This window comes from Macaca fascicularis, chromosome 2, assembly GCF_037993035.2.
Source record: "Macaca fascicularis isolate 582-1 chromosome 2, T2T-MFA8v1.1".
Classification (NCBI taxonomy): Eukaryota; Metazoa; Chordata; class Mammalia; order Primates; family Cercopithecidae; genus Macaca; species Macaca fascicularis.
The window spans coordinates 175,745,589-175,765,995 of record NC_088376.1 but is presented as its reverse complement, the minus strand read 5'-3'; the positions used below and the strand labels follow the sequence as shown (position 1 = coordinate 175,765,995).

At 43.2% G+C, this 20,407-nt stretch overlaps 1 protein-coding gene and 1 pseudogene across 1 annotated transcript in view; both read right to left on the bottom strand.

The window, feature by feature from the left end:
- Positions 1-20,407, bottom strand: part of LOC135969415 (uncharacterized) — a 494,620-nt gene that overhangs the window by 192,939 nt on the left and 281,274 nt on the right. The window lies entirely within an intron of this gene.
- On the bottom strand, positions 18,581-20,186 carry LOC107128997 (citrate synthase, mitochondrial-like; annotated as a pseudogene).

The window sequence follows — 20,407 nt, the reverse complement described above, 5'->3', positions numbered from 1 at the left end:
TAGTCAGCTGTGGCAAAAGTTACCAGGGCCCCAGTACTCTCAGCCTGCCATATCTGGGTAGAGCTTCCTCCCTATGAGTTACAACTGGGTGAATGCAGGGCACCATGACCACAGCCACACTCACCAGGGATTTAGCTTCTGTAACTCAGAGTTGGAGTATGACAGAGGCTAGAAACCTGTGCCTCCCTGTGAGATGCTGTATCCTTAGCTGTGAGTTTAGGAAAGGCATCCATTTATCGGCTACCCCCACCTGGAATGGAATTTCAATCAAGTTGTGCTGAAGAGAGAGTCATGGATCAAGTACCACAAAGTCTTGCTATTCTTAACTGACTTTGGTCGATTTTCTTAAATAAGTGTTTCTTCATCTGCTGTGTGCCCTTATAACAAGTTCCAGAGACTTGAAATGGTTGAGGTTTTTAAAAAATAATTTGTACTAGTTATGCTTGTTTTGCTGGGGAGTGGGTCCACAAAACTCTTCATGACTGCCATTCCTGATATTTGTTCATTATAACAAGTTTGGTCATTTGTTTTTGATTGTAAACTTGAACTCACACATGGTAGTTGTTAAAATTAGGAACAGTGTTTTACTAATGTTGCGTTTTTATGATATTTTGCAATAGGAAATATTTAAAGAATGGACAAAATGACATTTCAGACTTAATTTATTTTTCTCACACCATAAGGGAGAGTGCTAATATTGAATAGAATATGGTTAGAGAAAAATGTCTCAGAAGATTCTATATGTTTATAGTCTCATAAAAATGTTTGAAAACCTATGTTTAAAATCAAAAGGAGACATCTGTTGGGAGGCAGCTGAAAGTGAGTATTTGTGCAACATAGGTGCAAAACCAAATTTACCTGTGTGAGTCAATCTAACTATAAGGGCCGACTTAATTATAATACCTCTTTTAATATTCTTTAACACCGGTAACAGCCAAGTCAGTTAATTACGATTCTGCATCAGAGTAGAAGGTAGTGGCTAAAATGAGTATATAGCCCATGCCATTTGTCAGTTTTCTTAATGTGTTAGAAGTGGTTGCAACTTCAGAAAACTAAAAAAGCTTATTTTAACTTTTATTTTAGGTTTGAGGGTACAAGTGCAGGTTTGTCATATAAATACATTCAAGTCACTGGGGTTTGTTGTTCATATTATTTCAACATCCAGGTATTAAGCCTAGTTCCATTAGTTGTTTTTCCTGATTCTCTCCCTCCTCCCACCCTCCACCCTCATGCAGGCCCCAGTATCCCTTGTTCGTTTGTGTCCATGAGCTCTCATCACTTAGCTCCCACTTATAAGTGAGATCACGTGGTATTTGGTCTTTTGTTCTTGCATTAGTTTGCTAAGGCTAATGGCCTCCAGCCGGGCGCAGTGGTTCACGCCAGTGGTTCACGCCTGTAATCCCAGCACTTTGGGAGGCCGAGGCGGGCGGATCACCTGAGGTCAGGAGTTCGAGACCAGTCTCAACATGGAGAAACCCTGTCTCTACTAAAAATACAAAATTAGCCAGGCGTGGTGGTGCACGCCTGCAATCCCAGCTACTCAGGAGGCTGAGGCAGGAGAAATGTTTGAACCTGGGAGACGGAGGGTGCAGTGAGCTGAGATCGCGCCATTGCACTCTAGCCTGGGCAACAAGAGCGAAACTCTGTCTCAAAAAAAAAAAAAAAAAAAATGGCCTCCAGCTCCATCCATGTTCCCACAAAGGACATGCTCTCGTTCCTTTTAATAGCTGCTTAGAAATATATGGTGTATATATACCACATTTTCTTTATCCAATCTGTCATTGTTGGGCATTTAGGTTGATTCCATGTCTTTGCTATTGTAAATAGTGCTGCAATGAACATTGATGTGCGTGTATCTTTATGGTAGAATGATTTATATTCCTCTGGGTATATTCCCAGTAATGGAATCGCTGGGTCGAATGGTAGTTCTGCTTTTAGCTCTTTGAGGAATCTCCAGGCTGCTTTCCACAATGGTTGAACTAATTTACACTTTCACCAACAGTGTATAAGGGTTCCCTTTTCTCAGCAACCTTGCCAACGTCTGTTATTTTTTTATTTTTAGTAATAGCCATTCTGACTGGTGTGAGATGGTATCTCATTGTGGTTTTGATTTGCATTTCTCTAATAATCAGTGATATTGAGCTTTTTTCATATGCCTATTGGCCACATGTATGTCTTCTTTGGAAAAATGCCTGTATATGTCCTTTGCCCACTTTATAATAGGGTTGTTTGTTTAAATTTAAGTTCCTTATAGACGCTGGATATTAGACCTTTATCAGATGTATAGTTTGCAAAAATTTTCTCCCATTCTGTAGGTTGTCTGTTTACTCTGTTGATAGTTTCTCTTGCTGTGCAGAAGCTCTTAAGTTTAATTAGATCCTATTTGTCAATTTTTGCTTTTGTTTTGATAGCTTTTGGTGTCTTCATGAAATCTAGCCCGTTCCCATGTCTAGGATAGTATTGCCTAGGTTGTCTTACAGGGTTTTTATAGTTTTGGGTTTTACATTTAAGTCTTTAATCCATCTTGAATTGATTTTCGTATATGGTTTAAGAAAGCGGTTCAGTTTCGATCTTCTCCATATGGCTAGCCAGTCATCCCAGCACCATTTATTGAATAGAGAGTATTTTTCCCATTGCTTATTTTTGTCAGCATTGTCAAAGATCTGATGGTTGTGGACGTTCATCTTTATTCCTGGGCGCTCTATTCTACTCCATTGGTCTATGTGTCTGTTTTTGTACCAGAACCATGCTATTTTGATTACTGTAGCCCTGCAGTATAGTTTGAAGTTGGGTAATGTGATGCCTCCAGCTTTGTTCTTCTTGCTTAGGATTGCCTTTGCTATTTGGGCTCTTTTTTGGTTCCATATAAATTCTAAAATAGTTTTTTTCTAGTTTCAAACAGAATGTCATTAGTAGTTTGACAGGAATAGCATTGAATCTATAAATTGCTTTGAGCTATATCGCCATTTTAATGATATTGATTCTTCCTATTCATGAGCATGGGATGTTTTTACATTTGTTTGTGACTTCTCTGATTTCTTTGAGCAGTGTTTTGTAATTCTCCTTGTAGAGATCTTTCACCTCCCTGGTTAGCTGTATTACTAGGTATTTTATTGTTTTTGTGGCAGTTGTGAATGGGATTGCCTTCCTGATTTGGCTCTCAGCTTGGCTGTTGTTGGTTTATAGGAATGCTAGTGATTTTTGCACATTGATTTTGTATGCTAAAATTTTGCTGAAGTTGTTTATCAGCTGAAGGAGCTTTGGGGGCAATACTATGGGTTTTTCTAGATACAGGATCATGTAATCTGCAAACATGGATAGTAATTTGACTTTCTCTCTTCCTATTTGGATGCCCTTTATTTCTTTCTCTTGACTGATTCTTTGCCCAGGACTTCCAACACTTTGTTGAACAGGAGTGTTGAGAAAGGGCATCCTTGTGTGTGCTGGCTTTCAAGGAGAATGCTTCCAGCTTTTGTCCATTCAGTATGATGTTGACTGTGAATCTGTCATAGATGGCTCTTATTATTTTGAGATATATTCCTTCAATACCTAGTTTATTGAGAATTTTAACATGAAGGGATGTTGAATTTTATTAAAAGTCTTTTCTGCATCTATTGAGATAATCATGTAGTTTTTGTCTTTAGTTCTGTTTATGTGATGAATCACATTTATTGATTTGTGTATCTTGAACCAACTCTGCGTCCCAGAGATGAAGCTTACTGGGTTGTGGCAGATTAGCTTTTCGATGTGCTGCTGGATTTGGTTTGCAAGTATTTTGTTGAGGATTTTTGCACCACTGTTCATCAAGGATATTGGCCTGAAGTTTTCTTTTTTGTTGTTGTGTCTCTGTCAGGTTTTGGTATCAGGATGATGCTGGCCTCATAGAATGAAATGGGGAGGAGTCCTTCCTCCTCAAATTTTTGCAATAGTTTCAATAGGAATGGTACCAGCTCTTCTTTGCACATCTGGTAGAATTTAGCTGTGAATTCATTTGGCCCCAGGCTTTTTTGGTGGGTAGGTTATTTATACTGATTCAATTCTGTAGTTCATTGTTGGTCTGTTCAGGGAGTCGATTTATTCCCAGTTTAGTTTTGGGAGGGTGTATGTGTCCAATAATTTATCCACCTCTTCTAGAGGAGTTCTTAGCAGTTTCTGATGGTTGTTTTTATTTCTGTGGGGTCAATTCATACATTCCCTTTATCATTTCTAATTGTGTTTATTTGGATCTTTTCATCTTAATTAGTCTAGTTAGTGGCCTATTTTATTAATTAAAAATTCATGGATTCGTTGATCTTTTGAATGGTTTTTCAAGTCTCAATTTCCTTTGGTTCAGTTCTGAATTTTATTTCTCATCTTCTGCTAGCTTTGGGGTTGATTGGTTCTGCTTCTCTAAAATCTTTTTTTTTTTTTTTTTTTTTTTTTTTTTAAATGACGGAGCCTCGCTCTGTCACCAGGCTGGAGCACAGTGGTACAATCTTGGCTCGCTGCAAGTCAAGCGATTCTCCTGCCTCAGCCTCCTGAGTAGCTGGGACTACAGGCGCATGCCACCACTCCCAGCTAATTTTTGTATTTTTAGTAGAGATGGTGTTTCACCATGTTGTCCAGGATGGTCTCGATCTCTTGACCTCGTGATCCATCTGCCTCGGCCTCCCAAAGTGCTGGGTCCTTTTCTAATTCTTTCAGTTGTGAAGTCAGGTTGTTAATTTGAGATCTTTCTAACTTTTTGACTTGAGTGTTTAGTGCTATGAATTTCTCTTTTAACACTCCCTTGGCTGTGTTCCAGAGATTCTGCTATGTTTTATCTTTGTTCTCATTTGTTTCCAAGAACTTCTTGATTTCTGACTTAATTTTATTATTTACTCAAAAGTCATTCAGGAACATGTTTAATTTCCATGTAATTGCATGGTTTTGAGTGATTTTTTTAGTTTGAGTTCTATTTTCATTGCGCTGTGGACTGAGAATGTGTTTGGTAAGATTTCACTTCTTTTGCATTTGCTGAGGATTGTTTTATATCCAATTATATGGTTGATTTTAGAGTATGTGCCACGTGGTAATGAGAAGAATGTATATCTGTTTTTGGTGGGGGTGGAGGTGAAGAGTTCTGTAGAGGTCTATCAGATCCATTTGGTCCAATGTCGAGTTCACGTCCTGAATATCTTTGTTAATTTCCTGCCCTGATGAGCTGTCTAGCATTTTCAATGGAGTGTTAAAATCTCCCGTTGTGGTGTGGGATTCTGCTTCTTTGTAGGTCTCTAAAAACTAGCTTTATGAATCTGGGTGCTCTCATGTTGGGTGCATATATATTTAAAACAGTTAGGTTCTGTTGTTGAATTGAACTCTTAACCATTATGTAATACCGTTCTTCGTCTTTTTTTTATTTTTGTTCGTCTAAAGTCTTTTTTGTCTGAAATCAGGATTGCAACCTCTGCTTTTTTTCTGATTTCCAGTTGCTTGGTAGATTTTCCTCCGTCCCTTTATTTTGAGTCTATGCTTCTCATCACATGTGAGATGGGTCTCTTAAAGACAGCACACAATTGGGTCTTGCTTTTATATCCAGCTTTCAAATCTGTGCCTTTTAAGTGGGGCATATAGCTCACTTATGTTCAAGGTTAGTATTTATATGTGTGGATTTGATCCTGTCATTGTGTTGTTAGCTGGTTATTATGCTGGCTTCTTTGCGTGGTTGCTGTATAGTGTTACTGGTTTGTGTATTTAAGTGTACTTTTGTATTAGCTGGTAGCAGTCTCTCCTTTCTATATTTAGTGCTCCTTTCAAGATCTTTTATAAGGCAAGCCTGGTGATAATGAACTCCTTCAACATTTGTTTATCTGAAAAGGATCTTATTTCTCTTTCATTTAGGAAGCTGAGTCTGGCTGGATATGAAATTCATGGTTGAAGGTTTTTTTCTTTAAGAATATTGAATATAGGCCTCCCATCTTTTCTGGCTTGTAGGGTTTCAGCTGAGAGGCCCACTGTTAGCCTGAAGGGGTTCACTTTGTAGATTACCTGCCCTTTCTCTCTAGCTGCCTTTAACATTTTTAATTTCATTTCAACCTTGGAAAATCTGATGACTATGTGTCTTGGGGATGATCTTCTTATGTAGAATCTTGCAGAGGTTCTCTGTATTTCCTGAATTTCACTTCTCTAGCTTCTCTAGCAAGGTTGGGAAAGTTTTCATGGACAATATCCTGAAATATGTTTCCCAAGTTGTTTGCTTTCTCCTCATCCCTTTCAGGGAGGCCAGTGATTCATAGATTTGGCCTCTTTACATAATCCCATACATCTCAGAGGTTTTGTTCATTTCTTTTCATTCTTTTTTATTTTTGCCTGACTGCCTAATTTTAGAGAGCCAGTCTTCAGGTTCTGAGATTCTTTCCTCAGCTTGGTTTATTCTGCTGTTAATACTTGTGATTGCATTGTGAAAATTCTGTATTGTGTTATTCAGCTCCATCAGACCCATTAGTTTCCTTTTTATACCAGCTATTTTATCTTTCAGTTCCTGTACAATTTTATTGTGATTCTTAATTTCCTTGGATTGGATTTTGTCATTCTCCTGAATCTCGATTATCTTCATTCCTATTCACACTCTGAATTCTATTTCTGTCACTTGAGCCAGCTCAGCCTGGTTAAGAACCCTTGTTGGAGAACTGGTGCAGTTGTTTGAAGGACATACGATACTCTGGCCATTTGAGCCACTGGAGTTCCTGTGTTGGTTCTTTCTCATCTCTGGGTGTGAGTGCTCCTTTAACTACAGCATAGATTGAGTGTAGTCAATAAACTTCTTTGCTGGATGTTTTCACAGGGCCAAGGCTTTGAGCAGGGTCTTTATTTGCATCAAACTTCTTGTGTCTGGTTTCACAAGAGGGTATGTTTGCAAGGTATTTTTGGTGTTGAAGCTTTGGGGTGTGATTCAGTAGGTGGTGCTTAGGCATATTGGTCACTTGGTAGGCTCTTACTTGGTCACGTGGTAAGCCATGCTTGCAGCCATGCTTCCTCTCAATGCTCTGAAAGTGTGGGCTCCTCTACCACTTGAGTGCTGGCTATAGATTGAGGCTTGGCGCTTTTGGACTGCCCACCATAGCTCTGGGGCAATCTCAGGGTTTATGTTCCTTTCCCAACTTGGAGGCAGTAGAGGAAGGAACCTTAGTAGTGGTTGTGGTCAGGGGTCTTTTGCTTGTCTCCTGGAGGCTCCACCCCAGAGAGATGCAGTTCAGCAATTACTCAGTGCCATCATCCCAGAATGGAGGGTCTGTGCTGTGGGTCCAAGCTGGGGTTCCCTGTCTGGTGACAAGTAGGGTAGGGGGGGTGTGGGACCCATGGGAGACAAGCTGGCCTTCTCTCCTTGGGTTAACAGCAGTTTGGTTTGTTGGAGGTGTGGATAAAGCACTTAGGGTCTTTGCTCCTTTGTTAGTCTGAGGGTGGCAAGGGCAGTTCTGCTGCAGAGGCAGTGGCAGAGAGGCTTTTGGTTGCCCCTGGGGGCTCCACTTCTAAGAAACTCAGAGCGACTATTACTGGGGGGTGTTCAGCCAGTGGGGCAGGGTGGCTGCACTGCTGCTGTGAGCTTGGAATTCTGCTTGGTGGGGAGCAGGGGGTTGAAGACTTACAGGGAGGAGAGGTTGGTCTCCTTTCCATATGGTGGCTATGGGGTACTGTAAGTTCATGTGTAGTCCTCAGGCTCTTTGTTTCTTCCCCAGACCAAGGGCAGGAAGGATAGAATTGTTACTGTAGCAGTGGCAGAAGGGCTGTTGTATGCCTCTTGGAGCCTCTCCCTGGGGAAACTCTGGGCCACTACCAGTGGGTCTGCTCAGCTGTGGGTGGAGCAACTGTTCTGCATTCATGAGCCGGGGCCCCTGCCTGGTGAAGAGTGAGGGGTGCTGGTCCCCAGGGAAGAGGAGTCTGGATTTCCCTCCATATAGCGGCTGCGGTGTGCTGGAGGTACCAGCGTAATGACTAGGCCCTTTGTTCCTTCCCAGTCCAAGGGCTGTAACGGCTGAGCCACTGCACCTGTAGTGGTGGAGGGGTTGTGGGTTGACTCTGTGATTTCCTCCTTGAAGAAATGCTGGGCTGCCTTGATTATGGTGATCAGGCAAGGGTTGGGTGGTTGTGCTGCAGTCCCATGTCAGGCAGCACTGCCTAATGAGGAGAAGTGAGGACCAGAATCTGCGTGGAGAATAGTCTGGCCACTTTTCTGTAAGGGGGTTGCTCTTTGTTGGGGGTCCAGACCAGTCCGTGGTCCTCACAGACTCTCCCAAGCCTGGAGACAGCAAGGGCAAGGGCTGCAAGACAGTGAAGATGGCAACACTCCCCCGCCCCAGCCACTGGGAGCTCTGTCGAGGCAGTTGCAGAGCTGCTACTGGCTGCATAGCCCCAGCAGGGTGTGGGTAGAGGTCCAGGCCTGGAGGACCTGCACGGTGAGGAGATATGGGAACAGGCCACTTTTCTGCAGGGCTGCTACTGGGGGTTTGCTGTAGTACCTAGTCTCCTTGGGTTTTCCAATACCTGAAGGTATCAACAGTGGAGCGTGCAAAACAGCAAAGATGGTGGCCCGCTCCTCCCTCTGAAAGCCCTGTGCCAGGGAGGTATGGACCTGTTGCCTGCCGCAAGGCACCTGTAGAAGGTGGCTGGAGACCCTAGTCGGGAGGTCCCGCCCAGTCAGGAGGAACGGGATCAGGGATCTGCTTAAAACAGTAGTCTGGCCATATTTTCACAGAGTAGCTGTGCTGTAATGGGGGTCTAAAAAATCTTATGTTAGAGATTTATACTTTAATACGAGAATAAAGAAGCATTATGAGATGCTTCCCTATTTGTGTTTTCATTTATTAGTATTCTCTATGATATGCCAAGTGATAGTTTACAAAATGTGGCACCTATAAATATACTTTAATTACTCATTCACCTCAATCACTTAGTCAACAAATACCTATTGAGTAAATACTGAGCTGTTCTAAATTCTGGGGATATCAATGTATGAGATAGACAAGGTCTCTGTTCTCTTGGAGCTTATTCTAATTATTGTCTTAAAATAAACAGACAAAAGTAGAAACGGGATGTACTGGATGGCATAGTGCACTGTTCAGATACCTCTGTCAGGACGCAGGCAATCACTTGTGAGTTTCTGGGAGTGCTGGCTGCTGGTATTTCATAGGTACATCTCTCTTCTGGAATTGCTTTCTGTCGAAGGAACCTACTTCATCCAAGGTTACAAGCTTTCTCCTAGGGTAGCCTGTGCCTGATGACTGTTTAACGTGAAGTATGAAGACGTGTTCCTCTTGCATCAATTTATAGATAATTTTGAAGGGCCGTTTTAGTTCCAGAGAGCCCCAAAGGATTACCTAAGACTCTGTTATAATTTTATCACTACGGGATTTTTCTCCCTGTTCAATTGTCTCCTGTACTTAAAGGTGTTGTTTCTGGGGAAGCTCCCCAATAAACATCATGCACACAAACCTCCAACACAGATCTGATTCGGGGAAACTCAACCTAAGCTGGTGTGTCCTAGGAAGTAGATTCTAAACAAAACTTTTGAGCTGAATCACCTGCTAAAATGTGAAAAAAGCTAAGGTCAGTGCAAGAATTTAATTATAAGTGTAGTGGAACCTCAGAGAAGGTTGAACTGTTAAGTCCAGCAGCTCTGCAACATTAGAAAAAAGGCTTCATTTAAAAAGTGGGACCCTTGGATTAGGATGGGGGCATCTGGGTCAATAACATTTGAGAACCTGTAAACCCAAATATAGCTGAACCCTATGGGCCAGCAAATGTGTCTCACTCCTCCCTGTTAACGGTTAGCCTGCCCCTCTAGCTTGTATTTGATGCAATGATCTATTCTTGAAGAACAACAACACATCACACCCTCAGGATCTACCCCCACCTACCTCCTAGCCACTAGACCCCTAGTTAGGGTCAAATCTTAGGATAACCTGAAAATGTTCTGGGTTTGCTAAGAAAGGGAAAGGAACTGTACACTAAAAGTGTATAGGGTTATCCAACGTGAACTGGCATGAGGCAGGAGAGTATATATAGAACAGGAACATGACAGGTGGTTTAAGGGATGCAACATAAAAATGAACAAGGGAGTTTTTTTAAATACAGGAGTACCTTCCTATAATACAAAATTTAACACCCTAACAAAGACCAAAGGAGATGCTACTAATTTGGCAGTTGGAGGAAATCAATGGCCCACACTACATGCAGTATAAATGCCAGATCTTTCGGGGAGGACAGTGGAGAAGGAAATCAAAAGGCTCAGAGAAGACAGTATGCAAGAGTGAATATACTTCTCAAAGCCTGACAATTCACCAGCCAGCTCTGTTCTATAGGAGGACCCAGAGAACACTCCATTTACCAAAGAAATGAGAAATGTGCTGGTGAGAAGGGCATCCGCATCATTGAAAAGCTCAGTTATGGTTCTTCTCCTTGAGTCATGGCTAACAGCAGGAGATGCTATTAGAAAACCCGGCCCTGAGTGTCAATGGAGATTACATAATCATGAAATAACAGAGTCCAGATGGTACCATTTCAATGACAGGAGCAAGGTGGGAATAGTTGGTGAAATTAATAACGAAGTTGTAAGGACAGCCAAGAGGGCCTGATTTGCAGGGCTCTATGGAGATACCATAAAAAACATGGCATTTAGAGGTGCAGGATAAACGGGCAACCAACAAGACATTGCTATATATACTTATTGACATCTCTATAATCAAAGACAATCAAGAGTGCATTAAGCAGAAAAACGGGGTCAGTCACTCCAACAAAAACTCCCAATCCTTTCCCTAGTTTCCAGACCTGAGCTAATTCTTAGACCTGAAGCCTATTGATTGAAAGATAAGTTGGGTCCCTGTTAAGTAGGATCACAGCAAATATCCACCATAATGACCCGGCCACAACAGTAAAGATTTTAGGGGCCAAGTCTGAGGAGCAAGAGTCTAAGGAATAAAGTTTGAGGCACACCAGAACATCCATTTAAAAGCAAAGGGCACATTACTGCATGTCACCACTTCCAGCACTAGGAAGGAAGCACAGAGCTTGTTACGTGTCTCTGGGATCTGGAGCAGCATTTTTCACACTTGGAAATACAGCTCTAACCCATTCACCAGGCAAAGAGGAAGGCTACCAGCTTTGAGTGGGACTTAGAGTGGGAAAGCATCTGCAGCAGGTCCAGACTGCAGTGCAATCACACTGGTGTCTTGGGCCATATGATCCAGAAGAGTCTAGGCTACTAAAGGTATCTGTGCTGTGAAAAGATAACGTGGAATTTAGGGAAGCCACGGCAGAAGAATCATAACATAGAGCACCTACAGTCTGCAGCAAGACCATGCCATCCGCAGCAAACAAGTATACACCATTTGAGAAACATGTTGGTGTTTCCTGGTTTACTAGAGCTACTGAACCCTGGTAGTGAAAAGGCTTCCGACCACAGGACATCAAGTGACTGTGGGTGAGAGCTGACCATCACGAGGTGCATCCTGTCAGATTCGTCACATCACGAGGTGAGGTGGCACAGCTGCAGTTCATTGTGGGGTGAGAATAGGATCAGTTATAATCAGTTGTGAGCAGGGCCAGAGGGCATTAAAAAATACACTGTGCCAGTGTACCGCCCAGATTTCCACGCCATTTGCCACTATTGCATTAACATCACTTTCCCAGTTCACACCTGCGCCACCTCATAAGCGCTGGGGATCCCTTCTGACCAACAATAAAGGAGAAGAACAGCGTCGCTTCACAGGTGGAGGTGTCAAAAGTGCATGCAAGCTGAGAATGGACTGCTGTTATACCACAGTCCACTCAAGGGTGAGCCAGGACGTTAGCTCCCTAGGGCTTCCATAATAAACATCATGAGCCAAGGGGCTTAAAACAACAGAAATTTATTCTCTCACATTTCTGGAAGCCAGAAGTCCTAAGTTAAGACTTTGGAAGGGCTATGACCTCTCCAAGGGCTCTAGGGAAGAATGCTTCCTTGCCACTTCTAGCTTCTCGTAGTCATTGGCAATTCTTGGCCTTCCTTGGCTTGAGGCTGCATAACTCCAATGTCTGCCTCCACCACATGGCCTTATTTCCCTTTCTCTGTGTCTCCAAAATTTCTATGTGTAAGAAGCTTTGGGCCGGGCGCGGTGGCTCACGCCTGTAATCCCAGCACTTTGGGAGGCCGAGGTGGGCGGATCCTAATGTCATGAGATCAAGACCATCCTGGCTAATAAGGTGAAACCCCATCTCTACTAAAAAATACAAAAATAAAATAAAATAAAAAAGCATTGACACTGGAATTAGGGCTACTCTTATCCAGTATGAACTCATATTAATAATTGTATCTGCAAAGGCCCTATTTCCAAATAAGATCACATTCATAGGTACCAAGAGTAAAGATTTCAACATATCATTGAGAGGATACATTTCAACCCACAGTGCCTTGAAAGATGGAAGTGAGAGAAAAATCCTCCCACTGGGGATGGCTGTAAACAGTGCACTTGGTCATCTAGGTAGGGTGTAGAGGGAGAAGTGGCTTAGGCCAGGAATATACATAGACTCATATGCAAGGTGAATGATTTGGCTAGTTGGACAGGGGTCTGGAAGATCAGAGACAAAAGCATACGGGGAAAAGACATGGGAATGGAGCAAGGTAGTAGCTCAGTGAGGATTACAAAGACTCAGCCCCTTCGTCTCAATTTAGCAACAATTTTAAATGGCCAGCCTCATTGCAAATTATAGATATACAAAGGGATTTGGAGAGAAGAGGACTGATTTGGGATGTTACAGGAGTTCAGCATAGAAGTCTGGCTAGCACCCAGCACCTGAATGAGTGCTAGGCATGGTAAAAGTACTTGATAAATGTAAAGGGTGAATAAATGACTGCTAAGTTTTGGCTCCTGCTACTGACTACATTGTGGTGCCATTTATTGAACTGGGGAAGACTGGGGAGAAATTGCTTTGGTGAGGTGACAGAGCAATCAAGACAGTGTTTCCCACGCTGAAGCTTTCTTTCTGCAGGCTTTCTCTTGTGCCTCAAGAGCTGCTGGCCACAAGCATGAACAAATTAAAATATTGGGGATACACCTTTCAACCCATGGAAGGAGTATGTGATAGCTGGTGGATGAATGCCTCCGCCTCTCCCTCCCTGCTGGTGGAATAATTCTGAGGCATGGTTCAGCTTTCTCAGAGAATCCCCATTGAGAATGAGCGCCATTTGAACACAGTGGCGGCCAGCTTAACAAAGCCTTTACTGGCTTTTTCATTACCCCTCCTCTCTTTCACTCACTTCCTCACTTGTGTTTCCTGAAATCCCCTTCCAAATAAATGCTCGCCTTGGGCTTGCAGAGGATACACAAACTAAGGCAAACAATAATGATGAGAACGGCAGGCCTTGGGTCTACAGATCATCTTTGTCTAAAGTTCTCTCCCTTGTCTCTCCATCCAAGTTCTTAACATTCTTTAAAACTCAGTTCAAATCTCACTCTTCATGTAACACCTCTAATTTCAAGTGGCTCCTTAGTGCTAAGTAGCAATTCTAATTTTCTCTAATCCACTTTTTTGCCTGCTCCTAGACAACTATTTCATAACTTTACCTCTTTCTCAAAACCTCAGAACTCTATTCAGCCACCGATTTGGATTGTTAAGACTATTTGTTTGTGACTAGAGTCCATTTTGGCTGGAACTGGTTTGAACTGCAACACCATGTTCCTTATCCTCGATTTCTGTTGTTGAATTTACTTCCTCTGTTGTGAAGAAATGAGAATTAATCTGAATAGAATTCCTATACCCTCCCAACATAACATCTACCCACTTCCTGCATCTGGACCCATAACCCTGCTCTCTCCTCGCAACTCCATTAATATAAATAAACTGTCTTTGCTTCTGTGCAAAGCCACCTACTTCCCTTGGGCCCTGTACATCATCCTTTCTTTATTATTCAGGACATCGCTCTAGCAATTGTCCCTTTTGTTTCTCCATCATCAAATTTTCCTTCTCTACTACATAATTCCCTCTAAATAATTTTTAGAGGGAATAAAACATTTTTATTTCTCACAATTTAAAAACAAAACAAAAAACGATCACATAACCCCATATTTCCCTCCAGTCACCACTCATTCCTCTATTTCCCTTTTTTCAAAATTCTTTGAGAGTTGTATGTGTTTGCTATCTTTCATTACCTCTCCCTTCATTCTAAATTGTTTGCACTCTACAGAAGTTTTTATTTTCACTGTTAAACCAAAGCAGTTCCTACCAGGAACACAAACAACCTTTATGAAACTAAATTCAATGGTTGATCCTCAGTCTTCAGCTACTGGGTCACATGACATGATTAACACTTTCTTCTGGACACATTTTTCTCATGTGGCCTCTGGATCATCTCTCCTCATTCACAGTTCTAGTTCTCTTTTGTTTGTTCCTCCCAATGTCTCCGATCTCTAAGTAGAGTGTCTTATACCCTACCTTTGCTCTTCTCCTTTATATATCTGTTCCTTATCTTCTCTTTTCTCTTTCCCCATTTTTTTCCTATCTGTCCCATCTTATCTGTTTTTGTGATCTTAAATGCTTTCTTTATGGAGATGAGACTCCCAAATTTGGATCTGCAATCTGGATCTCTTTCCTCAATTCCAGAATCATACATCCAACTGCTTAAGTGCCATCTTCCCCTTGCTTTCAAATGACTTCACATTTATTAAAGTCCAACTATGAACTTCTGCTTTACATTAAAGACCTGCTCCTCCTCTTTTCTGTCTCAATAAATTCCAACCAATCCATTAGCAAATGCCATCAGCTCTACCTTCAAAAAATATATAAAAACAAAAACAGTGCGTGCCTCCTCCTCACCACTTCCACTGCTATGTCTATACTTTCACCCACCACTGGATGTTTGCACTGACTTTTTACAGGTCTCACTGCCTCTGCCCTTCACTCCTGGCAGCCTATACTCAATACATCCAGGGCCAGCATCATAGGCATATGACCCGTGCAGTCACACAGGGCCCCTCACTCACAAGGACCCAGTGCTCGGTTTAATGCTGTGCTGTTGCCATCTTGAAATTCTTGATAATTTTTGAACAAATAGCCTCACACTTTCATTTCTCACCAGGTCCTTCAAACTGTAGCCAGTCCTGAATGCACCCAACTGGGTCTTTTAAATCATAAACCAGATCATATCACATCTCTGCTCAAGACACTACAAAGGTTTCCTACCTCATTCAGAATAAAAGGCAAAAGCCCTACAATGGCCTCCAGGGACACATGTGACACCTCTCCCCACCTCTCACCTCTCTGATCTCATCTTCTATCACTCTGCCTTTTGCACATTCCTTGATGTTTCTCAAACACACTAAGAACACTTTCAACCTTAGGGCCCTTGCATAGCTTTTTCTTCTGACTGCTGCACTCTTACTTGAACATTGCATGACTTGCTCTCATGTTTTCTTCAAGCCAAATTATAAGTGAAGCCTTCTCAGATTACTCTAAATAAAACAGAAATCAACATCAACCCCTTGGCACTCTGGTGCTTTCTACCCACTTTATCTGCTTTATTTATTTATTTATGACAGGGTCTCACTGTCACCCAGGCTGGAGTACAGTGGTGCCATCATGGCTCACTGCAGTCTCAAACTCCTGGGCTCAAGCAATCCTCCCACCTCAGCTTCCCAAGTAGCTGGGACTATAGGCATGAACCACCACGCCTGGCTATTTTTGTTGTTGTTATTGAGGGAGGGTCTTACTGTGTTGCCCAGGCTGGTCTCAATCTCCTGAGCTCAGGCAATCCTCCCACCTCAGCCTCCCAAAGTGCTGGGATCACAGGCGTGAACCACCCACCCACATGCCCAGCTCACCTGCTTTATTTTTTAACTTATACCTATCACAAGCTGACATTCATTCTTACTTAATTACTTATATATAGCCTGTATGCCTCTGCAAATCTAAAATGTAAGCTTCCCAATCTCGGGGATATTGCGCTGTTCTTTGTGATATTTCTCTCACCTGGGGCACTGCATACCACATAGTATTTGTTGAATGAATGAATGAATGAATGCACACATCATATTGAGAGGCAGGCAGCATTGCTTCCATGCCCATGTTGTGTATACACTTCAGGTAAGCTAATAGCAGTGAAACTGATGTCACTTCTCAAGTATTTTGAAAGTATCAGAGAGAAAGTGTTTCAAAAGAGCAAAGGAGTGACTCTAGTCCAACTGAAGACACAGCCATTCATGTGACAATTGTCTTCTATTTCTTTGTGAGCTGCTGTACTGCTGCCTCATGAACATCTTTAACTTTTCTACTATTACTTAATGTTTTTACACGTTGAAATATGATTTCCTCAGCCCCAAGGCTCTCCCTGTAGATAGAAAATTATCCCTTATGACCCAGAAGAGCACACTCTGGGTCTACTCACTCTGTCAATGTGGGATGATTAGTTGGTTGTCAACACCACAAGACTCTCCTCATCTGATGGATGTAGATGTACCAGAGTGTCAAACTTTCAGAGGAAGAGCCAGAAATATTCATCGAGAATACATTTGTGCCGTTTAGTTAAAGCTCTCTGCAATGGATGCATTGCTGGTGCTCTGCTCAGTTCCTCTTTACCTGCTTCTGCACTCATGCTGTGATGGGAGCTGTGAGTACTGATGGATGCCCTCTTCTCCTGAGAATTGCTCTCGGCCAGTGCTAGCACAGGAAGCTCTACCTCTTTCCCTTCTCACCAAACCCTGGGCCAAGGACTAATCGACCCAGGTAGGGCAACCCCATGCCTTGGGATGGTATTAACCCTGTGGTGCAATTTGTGCTCCAGAGCTTCCCCAGGGGTGAGACGGAAGCACGTGTCCTGTTGTGTCCACAGCTACACTCAGCCTTTTTTGCTCACTCAATCCCCATTTTGGGCTATGTCTTCAGAAACTAAACCGAAGGCACTATCCAAAGATTACTTTTGTATTTCTTGTAGAAGCCCCTTCCACCCACACACATATACATTCCTTAAATAGATTCCTATGACCTACCAGATGAAGCCCAGGCTTCTTATCTGCACATTAGGTCTTTGCATGGTCAGTCAGGTCTGTGTCTTTCAAGATTTATTTTTCACTATCATACACCATATTAACCTACTCAGGGCTGACTATTTTACATTCTCTCCCAGCCCTGCACATTCTTTGCAAAGGCCTCCCCTGCCTTGCCTGAATGATGAACACTCTATTCCTTATTCAAGACTCTAATATCACTTCCCCGTGAAGGCTCCTCAGATTCCTCTAGGCTCAGTAGGTGCCACTCCTCAGTTCCCTACAGCATATGGTGTCAATGACAACAGTGATATGCTTGTCTGATTCCTCCACTTAACTGTGAACTTTTTGCTGTTGTTAATAAAGATGTTTATTTTGCATTTTATACAGAACAGCCTGAAGTCTGCCTCATGACTTGATGGTTACCCAGGGATTTACGTGTGTCCAACTGAACACTGTGGTTCTGGGATTGGGGATCCACACAAACAAAGGCAGGAGTTTGGAGGGAAGAAGGGGGCACAGCAGGAGTGTATCTCAAGCCCACCTCAAAGACAGCATAGCATTCCGAGTTGCTGAAAACCTGTGCAAATGGGGCCTCTAAAACAAACATTGTACTGTGAGCTCTTGGGCAAGGTACAGGAAAAGGATGTTGATAAATAAGGGGGCATTTTCTTGAGGCAGCGGATGAGGAGGGAGGCTTACTATTTTTAATGCCCTCAGCCCCAGGACATGATAATCAGAGGAGATCATGTCCAATCTTGAATCAGTTCCCTGTTCAAAAGGTGGTGCTAATACCCCAGGGATCAGACTCTGAAAATATCATGCTGGTCATTCCTGAGTCCCTGTTCTATGCCCCACAACATATTAGAAGGGTAAGGGAAAGTCAGAGGGTAGTGGCTTGTGTTCTGTGGAAGTAAAAAACCTGAGTTCATATTAAGCACTGATAAAACCCAATCACTGGGACTACAGATCTACTGAGAGGTTTCTAGTAGGGACCAAGAGTAGGAGGTCCAGAACATCCTCAGCTCGAGATACAACAGGTGTGGAAAGTCTGGGAGGAGGTGAGTATTAAAGTAATGGGAAACAGAACACTCCCAGGCCTTAATTTTAATTGGATAGTTTTAAAAATCGAAATAGAATCTAATGTTGGGTGCCAGTCACCACAAATGCCATGCCTTTATGGTCACTTGGCATCTTAAACATTTGCCAAAGCATGCCTGTCTGGCTAACCAAAAGGTCTTTCTAGGAGGTGTTCGTGTGCACGAGAGAGTGCCAAGGGGCTTGGTACTGCTGACTATCCAGTGTGATTCCTATGGAAACCGAAGGGGCAGAGTCTTGGTTAGCTGGCTTGTTGAGGTTTGACAGAGAAGAAGCAAAAGCTCTAACGTGACTATAGATTCTCTGCAACTGGCTTTGACCCAGAGAAAGAGGAGCCACATTCTCACTCTAGAGATACAGAGGGACCACACCTAAACCACAGCACATGCATTCGTTCTGGTCATCCTACAGTTGATGGGCAACTCATACCAGGCAGGGGAAGGGATCTGGTTAGGGAAGAAGGGATCATTTTTCATTTTTTAAACTCTGAATTAATATTTTAACCTCAAACAGATTATCAGTGCCTCAGATATAATTTAATCTTAAGTCTTTAAAGGCCCCCTGAAACAACAATATACATTTTTTAAGGCTTCCTCACTTTCTGATAGTCAGTTTCCCCCAGTATCCAGTTTTATCCTGACATAGAGTCCACAGACTTCATCAGACCACCTGTGCTCATGGACTTGGGTCTTTCTAGAGGGAAGTCTCGGGCTCAGCTCCAGATGAGCTGTGCCAATACACCCAATGCCTGTGATGCCCCAAACAGGACCGCATAGCAATGTATCTCCATCATGCTATAGTACAGGAGAGCACCCCACCATGAGCATCTACTTTGGGCCCAGTATTCTCGGCCTTACCCTAATCTCAGAGGATATTGGGCACAATCTTGTATAACTGAGCAACCAACTTAAACATGGGATCATTATGTGGTGTTTCAGAGCAAACTCTTGCTGACAGGTACATTGTGGCTCAGTCTTCCTTAGCACTGCATGGCCATAGCCTGGAACAACCCATCTCGAGTTGAAAGTAGTCTCGTAACTTCTCATCTGACACATCTTTGCCGACTTCCTTCTGTAGTTGTGTTAGCCAGACAGGCACTTCCTGATTTGCCAGTCCATGCAGAGGACCTGCCAGCCCGTTCATGGCTGCTGCAAAGGACAGGGAAGGGTCTGAAAGGGCACTGCCCGCCAAGTGGCTGCTATAAGCACTTACATTGCTGTGCTCATGGTCACTGTGGATGGTGAGCTACAGGTGCTTGAGCTCAGTGAACTGAGCATCAGTATAGCCTAACATGTTGGTGAAACTGTGGGACCAGTCCAGCTTAGAGTCAGTGGCCCCAATACCGCTGCCCTCTCAGTAGAGATTTTGGTAGACCTTTGCTGCAACACAAGGTAGCTTTGTGATTAGATATACATGGTCTTCATAAATCAACTCCCAGTACTTGGTTCGGCTGGCACCCTCTGCATGTGCTCAGGGAAAGTTGTTTAGGGCTGCCACAGCTTCACTGAGCTCAAACATGGGTATAGATTGGTGGGAACGTTGTCCAGCATGGTGACCACATGGGAAGGTAGAGCTGCCCTCTTTGCCCACTCTCTCGAGAGCCAAGATACCTGTTCCTCTCTTGGGGTCTGTCCAGTTACCAGCAGCCAAAATAAGTCCCCTGGGTAGGGGTCCTTCCCCACCCTTAGCCTTGGGTAGCAGTTTTTGGTATTCAGGGATACTAAAGCCTTGGAAACAGAAACCCTCATAAGGATCAAGAACGGATGTTTTATACACCAGTCCCTTAATGCCTCTCATGTCGCCATACATTGCGTCTGCAGTGATTTGGCCCACCACCTTCTTGCAATGTCGCTGCCTGAAGGTCTTAATTCTGGCCTGCTCCTTAACTATCAGGTCAGCCAATAAGTCTTTCAAATTCTTGGAGGAAGCACTGGCACGTCAGGCAGCAGAACAAGACAAGATGCACTGTTGCTTCCCAAGAGCCTGGCAGCCGCACTGGGTAAAACCATGGTGAGTGACCTCTGCGATCTGGTGGAGAGGGAAGAAGGGGAGAGAGCTGCGGCAGGAACAGGAACCACCACCACGGCACCAGAGACGGCAATGGGTGGACAAGGTTGAAAGGAGGCAGCTGAGGGAACGCGTAGATGAACCCGCAGCAGGTGCCCAGCCGGGGGTCCTCAGCAAGGCCCTGCCCACTGCCAACTATGAACTTATTAAAAGTGACTTTCCAATAGTTCTTAGCAGCATGTAGAGTAGAAGATGGAACAATGTATACCTTCAGAATGCACAGAGCCAATGCATTTTTGGATTACAAATAAATCAATTTAAGACCTATTGCT